Source organism: Phyllobates terribilis, unplaced genomic scaffold (genome assembly GCF_046119375.1).
Source record: "Phyllobates terribilis strain yellow unplaced genomic scaffold, ASM4611937v1 Scaffold_35__1_contigs__length_13245226, whole genome shotgun sequence".
NCBI classification, from domain to species: Eukaryota; Metazoa; Chordata; class Amphibia; order Anura; family Dendrobatidae; genus Phyllobates; species Phyllobates terribilis.
Window position 1 is genome coordinate 4,830,942 of NW_027362795.1, and position 14,388 is coordinate 4,845,329.

Below are 14,388 nucleotides of genomic sequence, written 5' to 3' on the forward strand. Positions count from 1 at the left end.
CCCTGAACCCCTAGGTGCTTCACAGAAGTTTATAACATAGGGCTGTGAAAATAAACAAAACTTTTTCCACAAAAATGATCTTTTAGCTCCAATTTTTTTATTTTTACAAGGGTAAGAGGAGAAAATGGACCTCAAAAACTGTTGTGCAATTTCTTCTGAGTACGCTGATACACCAAATGTGGGGAAAACCACTGTTTGGACGCATGGAAGGTTCAGAAAGGAAGGAGCACTGTGTGACTTTATGAACGCAAAATTGTCTGGAATCGAGAGCGGTCGCCATGTCGCATTTGGAGAGCTCCTGATGTGCCTAAACAGCGGAAACCCCGCACAAGTGACCCCATTTTGGAAACTAGACCCCTCAGGGATTTTATCAAGGGGTATAGTAAAAAATTTTGAACCCAGACATGCGACACAAAATTTTGATAACATTAGGTCATCATATTGAATAAGTTATCATTAGTCTTGAGCACAAGTACTTGCTACTAGAGTTTGCATCGGGTACCTGGGTATGCACCAAGTATTGTGGTGCGCAAGTGACATGATCGAATCCTCGCCCCGCATGTTTCACGGTTGTTAAACACCCAAATAAAACATGCGGGGATTGCTCATGTATGGCAGGCACCCATGATACTCAGAGCATACCTAAGCACCCGATGCAAACTCAAGTAGCGAGCACTTGCGCTCAACACTAGTCGCTATATCATCATCATATTTTTCTTTACTTTTGAAAAAATCCCAGCCCTAACACAACCCTAACCTTAAAACAACCCTAATCCTAACCGTAACTCTAATCCTAACCCTAGCCCTACTCCGAAGTATCCATTCACTATAAAGAGGTAGCAGAGTTACTCTGGACTCTATCTGGCCTCTGTTTAGCCGTGTCCTTTTTTTCAGAGGTTCACAAAACTGTGGCTAACGGCACTTTTATGCACATCTAATTAAAAAACAGACACCGTGGGATCACAGGCCAGACTGCGTCCACGGTGCCTCCATCTCTCTCATTACAGGGAGTCTTCCGCCAGGGGTTCCGTCTGAATCACGTATTTCAGAGATTTACACAGAAACCCCGGTGTAAGGCCTCAGTGCACAATGCAGGATATGTGTGAGCAGAGCCTTACTTCGATCTTTGGGAGGCATAATGAACAAATCAGCAGCAGGTGAAGAATTGATTTTATTTATTTTTTATGCCGTTCTTCATGATTAGACTACTTTATTCTTTGGGTCGGTGCGATTACAGTGATACCAGATTTATATCGGGTTTTTATGTTTGGCTGCTGTCACACACTAAAATACACTTATTTTTGCAAAGACTAGTTTTTGCATCGCCATATTTTGATGGCTATAATTTTTCCATATTTCGACCGACAAAGTCATGTGAAGGTTTGTTTTTTCCACGACAAGTTGACGTTTTCATTGGTACCATTTTCGGGCACACGACATTGTTTGATTGCTTTCTATTCCAATTTTTGGGAGGCAGAATAAACAAAAACCAACAGTTCAGGAATTGTTTTTTTTATACTGTTCCGCATGTAGGGTAACACCACTGAATTTAAATTTTTGGTGATACTGAACTTTTTTGATATATTAATTCTGTCGTTAGAGTGTCCAAGTAAAAAATTGTTTTGATTAAATCCAAAATGGATCTTAAAGCCAGAGAACTGGTCTGGCAATCTAAGGCTATAGAAATTTTTAAAAAAGGTAGTACATGTGGTTTTAGTGACACCTCCACTTCAAATAAAGAAACCATACGTCAATACAAAAATCTATTATTCAAGAAAACCAAACTTTGATGGACCAAAACTTCACTTGAGAATTATCTAGATCAAAAAATAATTCCTAGGAGTCTGAGAATCCAGCTTTTTCCCACTTTTGAACTTGAAGATGAAACCCTTGTTAGTAAATGGATCACAGTAGCAACTACATGTTCCATTTTGTTCATTAAGATCAAAGTGGACAAAAATACCTCCCTATTGGTGGAAATGGATAATGAGATTGAAAAAATAGAAAAAGTCATGCATAAAAATGTCAACTAAGAATCTTGAAAAATGCCAAAAAGATACTGAGAAGGACTTGGAAAAATGGGAACATAATATAAGTCAGGCAAATTGAAAAAATTCGCCAGAGATCAGGCGGATTATGAATCCAATAAAGTATACAGATGGCAATTCAAGAAATTGAATAGAAAAACATCCTTGACGCGAAGTATATCCTCAAATTCGCTGTCCTCAGCAGCAGAAAGCACATCATCCAATAGGGACTAGGATGGACCGGATGGTGCCAGTTATAATGGTCAGAAAACGAGATTTTTTGATAAGAGAAAGAAATTTGGAGCACCTACTCATGGAGGAGGTAGAAACCAAAGGAATGATAAACTTAAGGTGATTAATCTCTTGACCTATATTCTCACAGAGGCACAAATAAATGTGTTAGAAAAATGATTAACCTTTTCTCCATCTCAACCCTTAGACCCATTTCTAGCAATCAAAGATGTTCATTTCTTCGCCAGAAAACTTATATTGAAAAAACTTCATCATAAAACCAACAATGAAGGAATTTTTACCACTAAAGAAGAAATTGAGGCTTTACGTATCTTGAAATCACTAGCAGAAGAAAACACTACTATTGCAGCAGAGGTAAGTACTTTCCCCATAGAACTTTTCATTAAATCCCCAAAAAAAATTCAGCTCTAAATTTAAGTCCAGCAGTAGACATTTTCACCAAACTTGTATCAGCAGAAATTGAGCAACTTAACACTAAAAATACTTACTCAAATTTGAGCAATGCAGACGGAACAGCATTAAAAGACATGCAAGATTGGAAAGATGTTGTATTTAAGGGGCAGATAAAGGTGGTAACTTAGTTATCTGGCCTAATGCTGTGCATGAAAAACAGGTATATAGATTGTTGAATGATACCAACTAGGAAATTACCAGCTAAACCAATGTCGGAATTGATCAACAATCTAGAGAAAGCTCACCAAGAAGGAATGATGCCTAAAAAATGGTCGATGTGATCAAAGAACTAAATTCCAGATTGCCAACTCTATATCTAATTCCAAAAAATTCATAAGGATCCAATGGATCCCCCCTGGAAGACCCATTGTACCGGGCATTGGAGGCTTTTGTGAGGTAATTGGGCAAACCATTGATTATTTTTTAAAACCTCTGGTAACCACTTTACCGTCTTATATTAAAGACACCACAGCGGCTTTACAGAGATTAGACAACATGCATCTGACTGAGAACATGATTATGGTAACAGCAGATATTGAATCTCTGTACTCTCCATTAGGCATACCGAGGGGCTAGCTGCAGTTACTTGGTTTCTGAGAGGGAGTAACATTGAATCTGACATGGCGGAACTAATCTTGATTTTCCTTGATTTCATTTTAACCCATAAATGTTTCATTTTTAATAATAAAGTGCATTTAAAACTGCAAGGAATAGCTACGGGGGCCACATGTGCCCCTTCATACGTGAACTTATTTTTAGGGGCATGGAAGCGAGAGATTTTTTTGGACGGCTTGATACCGGGCATAGAAAATATACATCACTAGATGCGTTTTATTGACAATGTGTGGTTTATTTGGGAAGGGTCATTGTCCGCCCTGAATGAAGTAATGTCCAGACTCAACGCTACAAATTCTAGATGAGGCACAAAAGCAGCAGGTGCTTCAACGGATATCAAGTGCTCCTTCAAGTGGGCTCTCCATCACCTCAATTTCAACATCACAAATACTCCAGTCCTCAGAGGTGTCACCCCAATCACACTTGCTTCCTCGCAGCTCCCAAGTCTCCAGCTGCCCGTCTGAGTATGGGGTAACACAGATGGCTGAGTCTGCCCAGCTGTTTACTCATACTATAGCCTGGGAAACGGAGGTCTGCTCCAGAGCTTCTGTTAATCCAGATGAGGAAATGATCTGATCCGATGCCCAGAATCTTTATAAGTTGGATCCAGGACCAGATGAAGAAGGTTCTGAGCATAATGTAGACCCTTGTTCCCAAACTGTAACTCCTGTTGGTGGAGACAATGATGAAGACGATGATGAGACTCAAATACCTGATTGGAGCGACAACTTGACTTTTCGGTCAGGGCAGGAAGAGGTTGGCTCTGAGGGCGACGGGTGTGATAACACACAGGGTGATGATGACGAGGTTGGAGATCCCACTTACTGTCAACCCACAGTCAGACAGTCGATGAGGTCAGCAGAGGAGGTGGAGGAGGATGTGACTAGCCCTGGGGATGGGGATGACTCGGTACCCGGGCATTTGCCTGGCCTTGGGGATGTCGCGGTGGTCGGCTCCCTGGCCCGTACCCTGGGGTCTCTCTTTAAAAGGGTGGATAATTGTTAATTTTATAAGAGTTCATGACGCCACCTGTGGTATCTGATGACAAGCACCAGCGCTGCAGCAGTCCACTGAGGTCGGTGATAAGGCAGCTCGATGGTATAGCTCCCCACAGGTGGAGCTAGGTCTCAGGGCAGCGTATGCAGGGGGAATGCAGGACAGGCGAGACCCAGCTGGGTCAGAGCAAGAACGGGAACGGACACGGTAGTCACTTCAGTACCTTTTACTGGTGGAAATTCGGGCACATCCCGGAGCACTGTAGGGTGAAGGGTGCATATCAGGATCCTCCCCAATGAGCGGGTGTAGGGCCTCCTGTTTCTTGCCTCTGCGTAGTAAGTTTCTGACCTGCCTGGAGCTAGGCCTAACTTTGTCTCTGTCCTGCGCTGGCTGACCTTGTGGTAGGGCCTTCTCTTGGAGTTCACGCTCCCAGTATGCGGGGCTTAAGCGTCTCCTGGCTCTGTTACATATCAGCACCTTAGCGATCCTGGGACTTGTAGTTCTCCAGGGATTCCGGTTATGCCTTACTGGGTCATAGAGATACCGGTAAGCTCGGATCCTGTGTCCGGTAAATGCTTCGGGGTGAGCTGGTTAAGCTCCTCTGCCCCTTATGTACTAACTCGCCACTCGCCTTCGGCCTACTCGGGCCCTCACTAGGCTATACACACTAACGGCAGCTTGCCGCGCTTCACTGATCTTACGGCACCGGCACACCTTAAGCTCTATCTGGGCTCCCTGAATCTAGCAAGCAGGAGCCTCGTGCTCCACTGCTGAACTATTAACTGCGTTCTCTAGATTAGACTGAGCTCCACTGCAGACTGACCTCTCTTAGGCTTCTCTACTGCAGGAACTCTTCAGAGGAACTGAACTGCCTAGCTCCACCTTCCCTATTTATATCCCTAACGGGCTCCCTCTGCTGGTCTGAGGTGGAAGGTGGAGATGTGTGAATGTTTATGGGGGCCTCTTGTGGAGGATTCCATCAATGCACTCTTGTAGGATCTGTGATACCAAGCGCAGCGGGGCATCACAGATGCTATTGACGACGAGGTTAGGTTGCGCCTTCCTGAACAGAGACGGAGTACTGGAAGCACGTCAACAACTGCATCCTCAACCACAACTCTGCCTCTGACCACAAGTCGTAGTGGCTCTTCAGGTCACATGGGCTCTAAGCCTTGCATAGCCTGGGCATTTATTCAGATCGATAAGGATGACCCAACTCGTATTATCTGTAATATTTGTCAGCAAAAGCTAAGTAGAGGCCAAAAAATACATAGTTTGAGTACTTCATGCATGTACCGTCACATGGATATGAAGCATAAGTTGCAGTGGGAAGCTCACTGTGCTACAATGCGGCCTAGCCGGCTGGGCCAACCACCGTCTGCCCCATCTTGTGCATCCGCAGCCTCTTCATCCTCTGTGACTGGGGGGACAGCAGTCACACATGTTTTTGGACGCAGACCTGCCACCTCTTTACCCGCAACAGCCAGTGTGATTGGCAGGTCGTCAGTTCATTGGGAAGTGGAAACACCTGCTAGTGTTGAGCGCTCTCCGACATCGAGAGCACCACCTTTGGATCAAGGCAACCTAACATGTCCGCCTGCATCTTCCTCACAGACCGGCAGTTGCCGGGGACACCCTACTCAACACCGTCTAAGCACAACAACCAGCCCTCGGTCCCTCAGATGTGGAAAAGTAAAAGACCATTTCCTCCTAGCCATGAGAAAGCTAAGAGGTTGAATTTCACCATCTGCAAGCTGTTGGCTACAGAAATGCTGCCTTTCCACCTGGAGGACACAGAGGATTTTCAAGACCTTATGTCCGTCACAGTGCCCCAGTACCAGATGCCCAGTCGGCACTACTTCTCAAAGAAAGGTGTGCCTGCGCTCCACTAGCATGTCGCACACAACATCACCGCTTCTTTGAGAAACTCTGTGTGTGACAGGGTGCACTTCACCACAGACACTTGGACGAGAAGGCATGGACAGGGGCGTTACATGTCGCTGACTGGGCACTGGGTAACTATGGTGACAGCAGGACAAGGGGCTGCTGTCCAAGTCTTACCGTCCCCACGAGTTGTGTGTTAATCCTCTTTATCTCGAACTTCCTCCACTGCTTCTGCCTCCTCAACCTCCTCTCGGTCCTCCACCTGCACCCAAAGCCTGTCTGGTAATGCCACCTGCTTTCTAACTGCGCAGAAGGAATCCTGCACACCTCCTTACTATGCTGGCAGCAGGGCTCAACGCATCAGTGTTTACTTTGAAATGTCTGGGAAATGTGAGTCACACAGCTGAGGAGTTTTGGTCAGCTCTGGAGACCCAGTTTCATGAAAGGTTGTCTCCACTGGACCTGCAACCAGGGAAGGCCATGTGCGACAATGCTGCAAACCTGGGTGCGGCACTTCGCCGGGGCAATGTCACACACGTGCCTTGTATGGCTCACGTGTTGAACCTGGTTGTCCAGCAATTTTTAGCCCACTATCCCGGACTAGATGACCTTCTGCAGAGTGCACGGTCGCTGTGTGCTCACTTCCGCCGTTCGCATCCCGCAGTTCAACGACTTACATCTCTACAGAAGTCGTTGGGCCTGCCAGTTCACCGGCTGAAATGCGATGTGCCGACACGGTGGAATTCAACTCTGCACATGTTGCAGCGACTGTGGCAGCACCGACAAGCCCTGGTGCAATACGTTCTGACGTATAGCCTGGGCCAACGAGATCCAGAGGTGGGGCAAATCACGCTGGAGGAGTCGTCTCAGATCAGGGACCTATGCACCCTTCTGCACAGTCTTGAAATGGCTACGAAGATGTTTAGTGCTGACGATGCCATTATCAGCATGACTATTACGGTGATTTACATGCTGGAGCACATGTTAAACAGAATTTGGAGTCAGGTGGTGGGACAAGAGGAGGTGGAGGAAGTAGAGGAGGAGTCGTATGCGGAAGGGATAACATCTCCAAGGTCCAGACGGTTGGCAGCACCAAGGCGGCAGGCATGGGAGGGTGGGGGAGAGGGATTAACCAGGGCGCATGGTAGCAGCCAAACTGTTGAGGAAGGTGCAGGAGCCGAGGAAGAAGTGGAGGACGAACTGGCAATGGGCATGGAAGACTCATCAGATGAGGGAGACCTTGATCACATTTCTGTTGTGCGAGGTTGGAGGGAGAGGGCAGAGGAAGGAAGCATGATTCTTACCTCGCTACCAACACAACAAGGACTTGGTCCTTCTGGATGCGCAAGACACATGAGTGCCTTCTTGCTGCACTACCTGCAACATGACCCCCGGATTGTCAGAATTCGAAGTAATCCCGACTACTGGGTTGCCACACTCTTAGATCCCCGGTACAAAAGTATATTTGCCAAAATAATTCCTGCCATAAAAAGGTATTGACGAATGCAGGAGTATCTGTTGCAGAATCTTACATGTGCTTTTCCACAAAACACCAGTGGTGCACGTAGTGAATCTCACAGTTCTAACTTGCCAACGGTGGGACTGTCGAGTCTTCATCACTCAAACAGTAACAGTAACACAGTATCTGCTGGTAACAGCAATTTTGTGGAATCGTTTCACCACTTTTTTAGACCATCCTTTGCAAGGCCACAGGAGACAAGAAGTCTGACACATAGTCAATGCCTAGAGAGGATGGTACAGGAGAATCTCCAAGTGAACATCGAAGCCATGACTGTGTCACTGGACCCTTGCTCATTTTGGTATTCCAATCTTGAAAAATCGCCGGAGCTCGCCACTCACGCCTTGGAGATCTTGTCATGCCATGCAGCCAGCGTTCTCTCTGAACGTGTGTTCAGCGCTGCTGGTGGTGTGCTGACAGATAAGCGCACGCGGCTGTCCACTGAGAATGTAGACAGACTCACGTTCATAAAGATGATCAAATCATGGATTCGCAAGGACATTTCTACCCCTGTGTCATCCTTGGGAGACTAAAAGCTTGGGGATTTGGTAAAATCACCTCACCAACCGTTTTAAGCAACAGTGGGGCAATTGATGCCACTTAACCCTAGAACGTATGACCATAAAAATCTACACTTTCACATACCTGGGGCCCTTTAGGCCCGTGTGCAAATAACATGGAATAACTCAAACTCAAATGACAAACAACTATATACATGAAGAATACCTAGAGTTTCAAAATTCTAACTAAAGCAATCTTGCAGAAAATGGAAAACAATTAACAGGGCGGGCCTGCAAGGCCACAGGTATGCGTTCTAGGGTTAAGTGGTGTCTGTGCCACAATTTTGGGAGTCCCCTTGCTGTGTCTTACGTGACGGCATCGTCAATTCCAGGTGGGTTGGGTCGCACCCCCCCCTTTTAACTGTAAGAAACTACATACACTATGGCTTGGGGTAACACAGATGGTTGAGTCTGAAGAGCTGTTTACTCAGAGGTCTGCTCCAAATCTTCAGTGTCTGCTAGTCAGCGTAGAATTTTTAACTGCATCTAGCCTAGGCAATACTTTGGGCGTAGTAGCCCAGCTGCGAAGCAAGCTGCACCGCCTGTGTATCTAATAAGAATTTTTAAATGAATCTAGCCTAGGCAGACTGTGGGGACCCCCAACCAAACCCAGACGCTCAGCCCCCCTACCGCTCCCCTTTCATGGACAATACAATAATGTAACTCTTACAACTGGATGGGTGAGGATCGGTCACAGCTTTATTAACTCTTTATACTCATTCCATTAGAAAGGCATTTTATTTCTAAAATAATTCAGCTTGTTGCAGCATGCCCTGGGTCCCCACTCCGGCAAGTTGGCCAACAAGTGTAACTCTCCAACATGTCCTTTCTATTTCCAGGCCACGGAGGATCCAGCGTACTCGTATGCAGGACTCTGACCCCCACCCATCACTCTTAACGCTTGTTCCACTCCGTCCTGGAGTCCTGACAGGAATATGTCCAGTCCAATATCTATTAAGTGAACACCGTCGGGCCGTATGAGGCCTGCTTTATCTCCTTCCAGTTGTCGGTGTCGTATCACTACACCGCCTCTGTCTCTTCTAAATTTTGCCATCCGAATATTTATTACCCGCCTTGTCCATTCGATGGCCGTGATGTCTCGCGCACCTTGCCATACCGCTATCGGCACAATCTCTGACCATACTATAGCTAATTTTGTGAAAAATTCTCTGAAGCGCTCAGTGTCTAGTTTCATTATTGCCATTAGTTATGCGCTCTTGTGATGACCTAGGTTGTTTCCCCCGGCCTGTATAACTAAGATGACCGGACCTCTTGCCTCTCTCCCTACCTTGATTACCTCCATTAGTACCTGTGGCCATAGCAGGCCTCTAATACCTCTCCAGTTGAAATATGTGTTATGAAACTCTAATTTCCTCCCGCCTGGGCGGACTTTCGCCCTTTTTTGTGCCCAATATATATACGAGTGGCCTATCACTCACACTGTTGGCTTAGCGTCACCTGTAAAAGAAACAAACCACGTTAGGATAACAAGTCCGGTCTTATGTATCTCGCCAAACACGTGGATCGCCATCTCCCTATCCTCTGAACTTCCGTTTCTGACAGTCCTGCTCTTGCTGCTTCCGTGGCCGAACCTATGCGGAATGAGTGTGTCCCGTAATCTTTGGGGTGGTTCCCTGCCGATGTTATGCATTTATTAAATATAGCTTGGAACAGGTATCTTGATAATGGCGTTCCATCAATGTGTGATACGAAGAAATTACTTTGTGATCTGATGGTTAGATATGTTTTTACTATTGTTACCTGACTCAGTGTACCGTTTGTGGGTTGTAGAAGTACCCAAGTACCCCTGCCCGCTGGAACCGTTTTCGATTGGTGTATGCGTACACGTATTGCATTATTGGCTATGACTACTTCCTGGTGTAATAAGCGTCCACTAGTGGTAATTTTGGATTGAGGGACTAATTCACTTATACATAGCGCCCCGAAGAAGGCGATCACAAATGCAGTAGACATTAGTGTTGCTTCAAATTGTGAGTGTCATGTTAATGGTGTTAGGGATAAGATGTGAGAAATCAGTTTTAGTGACACGGGACGGGACGTCTACATTCCTGACTTGGCTGACCCCTTTTCCACCCTTTTATGGATTGTCTGATGATGAATCTTTGTCACATCTCCCCAATTCAGTAGTTGGAAGTGAAATGCTACTCCGGTCAGACACTGCTGCGCTGACGCCCCTGATATGCCCCTCATCATTAGCTGGTGGAGAAATTCTATGGTGACTTGTGATCTGGCTTGTTCACATTGGTCAACCCGTCTGCCTGCTACTAGTCGTGTCCACTCTTCCCATGCCTTACCGTATGCTTGCCACGTTGACGGGGCAACTGACGCTCTGATTAATGGCATCAACTATTCGCCACTAGATCCCATAGGGAGGGTGGGCAACTGTTGCCCGATGGGTGGGCGTTGTGGAAGAGCTCTGTGAAAATCTGCCAATTGAATTGTTATAAAGCGTTAGCAGCAGCTTTATACCCCTCAGCATAGTGGCTAGCGCGGACCCATACATTGTGTTTTAGGCACAGGAATACTAGCCTGCATAGTAGGCCTAGCACTGGGAGAGACGATGATGCCATCTTATTAATGCAGTGCGCTAGGCTGGTGTTTTGTGTTATGAAGCGTATATTTTTGTTAGCCAGGCGCGCGCCCCATATTTCTATTGCTACCACTATTGGGAAAAATTATTTTCAGGGCTAGATGCAGCTAAAAATTATTATTAATTTCAAAGCTGGTGGAGCTTGGTATAGATGGCCTAATACAATGAGTCCCACACACTGCTAGAAGCCCAAATATTTTTTCAGAGGTAGATGCAGATAAAAATTATTTTTAATTTGCAACCTGATGGAGGTCAGTATAGATGGACTAATAGAGAAAGTCCCACACACTGCTAGAAGGCCAAATATTTTTTCAGAGCTAGATGCAGATAAAAATTATATTCAATTTGCAACCTGATGGAGGTCAGTATAGATGGACTAATAGAGAAAGTCCCACACACTGCTAGAAGGCCAAATATTTTTTCATAGCTAGATGCAGATAAAAATTATATTCAATTTGCAACCTGATGGAGGTCAGTATAGATGGACTAATAGAACAAGTCCCACACACAGCTAGAAGCCCAAATATTTTTTCAGAGGTACTGTAGATGCAGATAAAAATTATTTTTAATTTGCAACCTGATGGAGGTCAGTATAGATGGACTAATAGAACAAGTCCCACACACAGCTAGAAGCCCAAATATTTTTTCAGAGGTACTGTAGATGCAGATAAAAATTATTTTTAATTTGCAACCTGATGGAGGTCAGTATAGATGGACTAATACAACAAGTCCCACACACAGCTAGAAGCCCAAATATTTTTTCAGAGGTACTGTAGATGCAGATAAAAATTATTTTTAATTTGCAACCTGATGGAGGTCAGTATAGATGGACTAATACAACAAGTCCCACACACAGCTAGAAGCCCAAATATTTTTTCAGAGGTACTGTAGATGCAGATAAAAATTATTTTTAATTTGCAACCTGATGGAGGTCAGTATAGATGGACTAATACAACAAGTCCCACACACAGCTAGAAGCCCAATATTTTTTCAGAGGTAGATGCAGAAAAGAATATATTCAGTTTGCAACCTGATGGAGGTCAGTATAGATGGACTAATACAACAAGTCCCACACACAGCTAGAAGCCCAATATTTTTTCAGAAGTAGATGCAGAAAAAAATATATTCAGTTTGCAACCTGATGGAGGTCTGTATAGATGGATTAATAGAACAAGTCCCACACACAGCTAGAAGCCCAATATTTTTTCAGAGGTAGATGCAGAAAAAAATATATTCAGTTTGCAACCTGATGGAGGTCAGTATAGATGGACTAATACAACAAGTCCCACACACAGCTAGAAGCCCAATATTTTTTCAGAGCTAGATGCAGACAAAAAATTATTTTGAATTTGCAACCTGATGGAGGTCAGTATAGATCAGGGGTCTCAAACACGCGGCCCGCGGGCCGCATGCGGCCCCTGAGGCTGCTTTATGCGGCCCGCAGGCACCACAGAGTCAGACCCCTTGACGATCCCGACCTGGTCCAGGAGGAGCCGCTGACAGCAGCGCTGAATTGCCACACAGAGACTGTTTCCCAGCACTGCATTTCCAATGACAGCTGCTGGCCAATCAGAGGCCAGCAGCTGATATCTGCGTGTCGGCGCAGCGAGTATGACGTCATTGCCATATGCAGATGTCAGCTGCTGGCCTCTGATTGGCCGGCGGCTGACATTGAAAATGCTGTGCTGGGAGACAGTCTCTGTGCGGCAATTCAGCGCTGCTGTCAGCGGCTCCTCCTGGACCAGGTCGGGATCGTCAAGGGGTCTGACTCTGTGGTGCCTGCGGGCCGCATCTGCAGGAAGGACGCCGAGGGAACGGAGGACAGGTGAGAATCATCTTTTTTTTTTCTATTTTATGTGTGTGAAGAACAACACAGGGGGCACAGAGCCACAACATGGGGACCGGGATGGGGCACATAGCCACAAGAGGGGACCTGGATGGGGCACATAGCCACAAGAGGGGACCTGGATGGGGCACATAGCCACAAGAGGGGACCTGGATGGGGCACATAGCCACAGGATGGGGACCTGGATGGGGCACATAGCCACAAGAGGGGACCTGGATGGGGCACATAGCCACAGGATGGGGACCTGGATGGGGCACATAGCCACAGGATGGGGACCTGGATGGGGCACATAGCCACAAGAGGGGACCGGGATGGGGCACATAGCCACAAGAGGGGACCGGGATGGGGCACATAGCCACAAGAGGGGACCTGGATGGGGCACATAGCCACAAGATGTGGACCTGGATGGGGCACATAGCCACAGGATGTGGACCTGGATGGGGCACATAGCCACAAGAGGGGACCTGGATGGGGCACATAGCCACAAGATGGGGACCTGGATGGGGCACATAGCCACAAGATGGGGACCTGGATGGGGCACATAGCCACAGGATGGGGACCTGGATGGGGCACAGAGCCTCAAGATGGGGACCTGGATGGGGCACAGAGCCTCAAGATGTGGACCTGGATGGGGCACATAGCCACAAGATGGGGACCTGGATGGGGCACAGAGCCACAAGATGGGGACCAGAGCCACAACATGGGGACCTGGATGGAGCACATAGCCACAAGATGGGGACCTTGATGGGGCACATAGCCACAGGATGGGGACCTGGATGGGGCACATAGCCACAAGAGGGGACCTGGATGGGGCACAGAGCCACAAGATGGGGACCTGGATGGGGCACAGAGCCACAAGATGGGGACCTGGATGAGGCACAGAGCCACAAGATGGGGACCTGGATGGGGCACAGAGCCACAAGATGGGGACCTGGATGGGGCACAGAGCCACAGGATGGGGACCAGAGCCACAAGATGGGGACCTGGATGGGGAACATTGCCACAGGATGGGGACCTGGATGGGGCACATAGCCCCAAGATGGGGACCTGGATGAGGCACATTAGTACAAGATGGGCGCCAGGATGGGGAACGTTGCTACAGGATGGGGACCTGGATGAGGCACATAGCCACAGGATGGGGACCTGGATGGGGCACATTAGTACAAGATGGGGACTTGGATGGGGAACATTACTACAAGATGTTTTCCATTATTACTATATGATGCTAATTGTAAGACAATATTACTGTATGTGGCCAATTGGGGGAAATAAAATTGTAAAAAAAATAAAAAATAAAATAAAGCATGAAAAAATATTGGGCACTAAAAATGCTGTTTTATATGTAAACTAAAGTAAACACAAAAAAGTGCACGTTTATTATCGCCACATCCATAACGACCCAAGCCATAAAAAAATAAACACGGCAAAAATGTTCAAAAGGTGTATACAAAAAAAATGGTATCACTAAAAATGTCACATTGAACAAAGAATGCGGCCCCCCAAATTCAAATTTTTTCCATGTGCGGCCCATATACCCAGCCGAGTTTGAGACCCTTGGTATAGATGGACTAATAGAGAAAGTCCCACACACTGCTAGAAGGCCACATATTTTTTCAGAGGTAAAT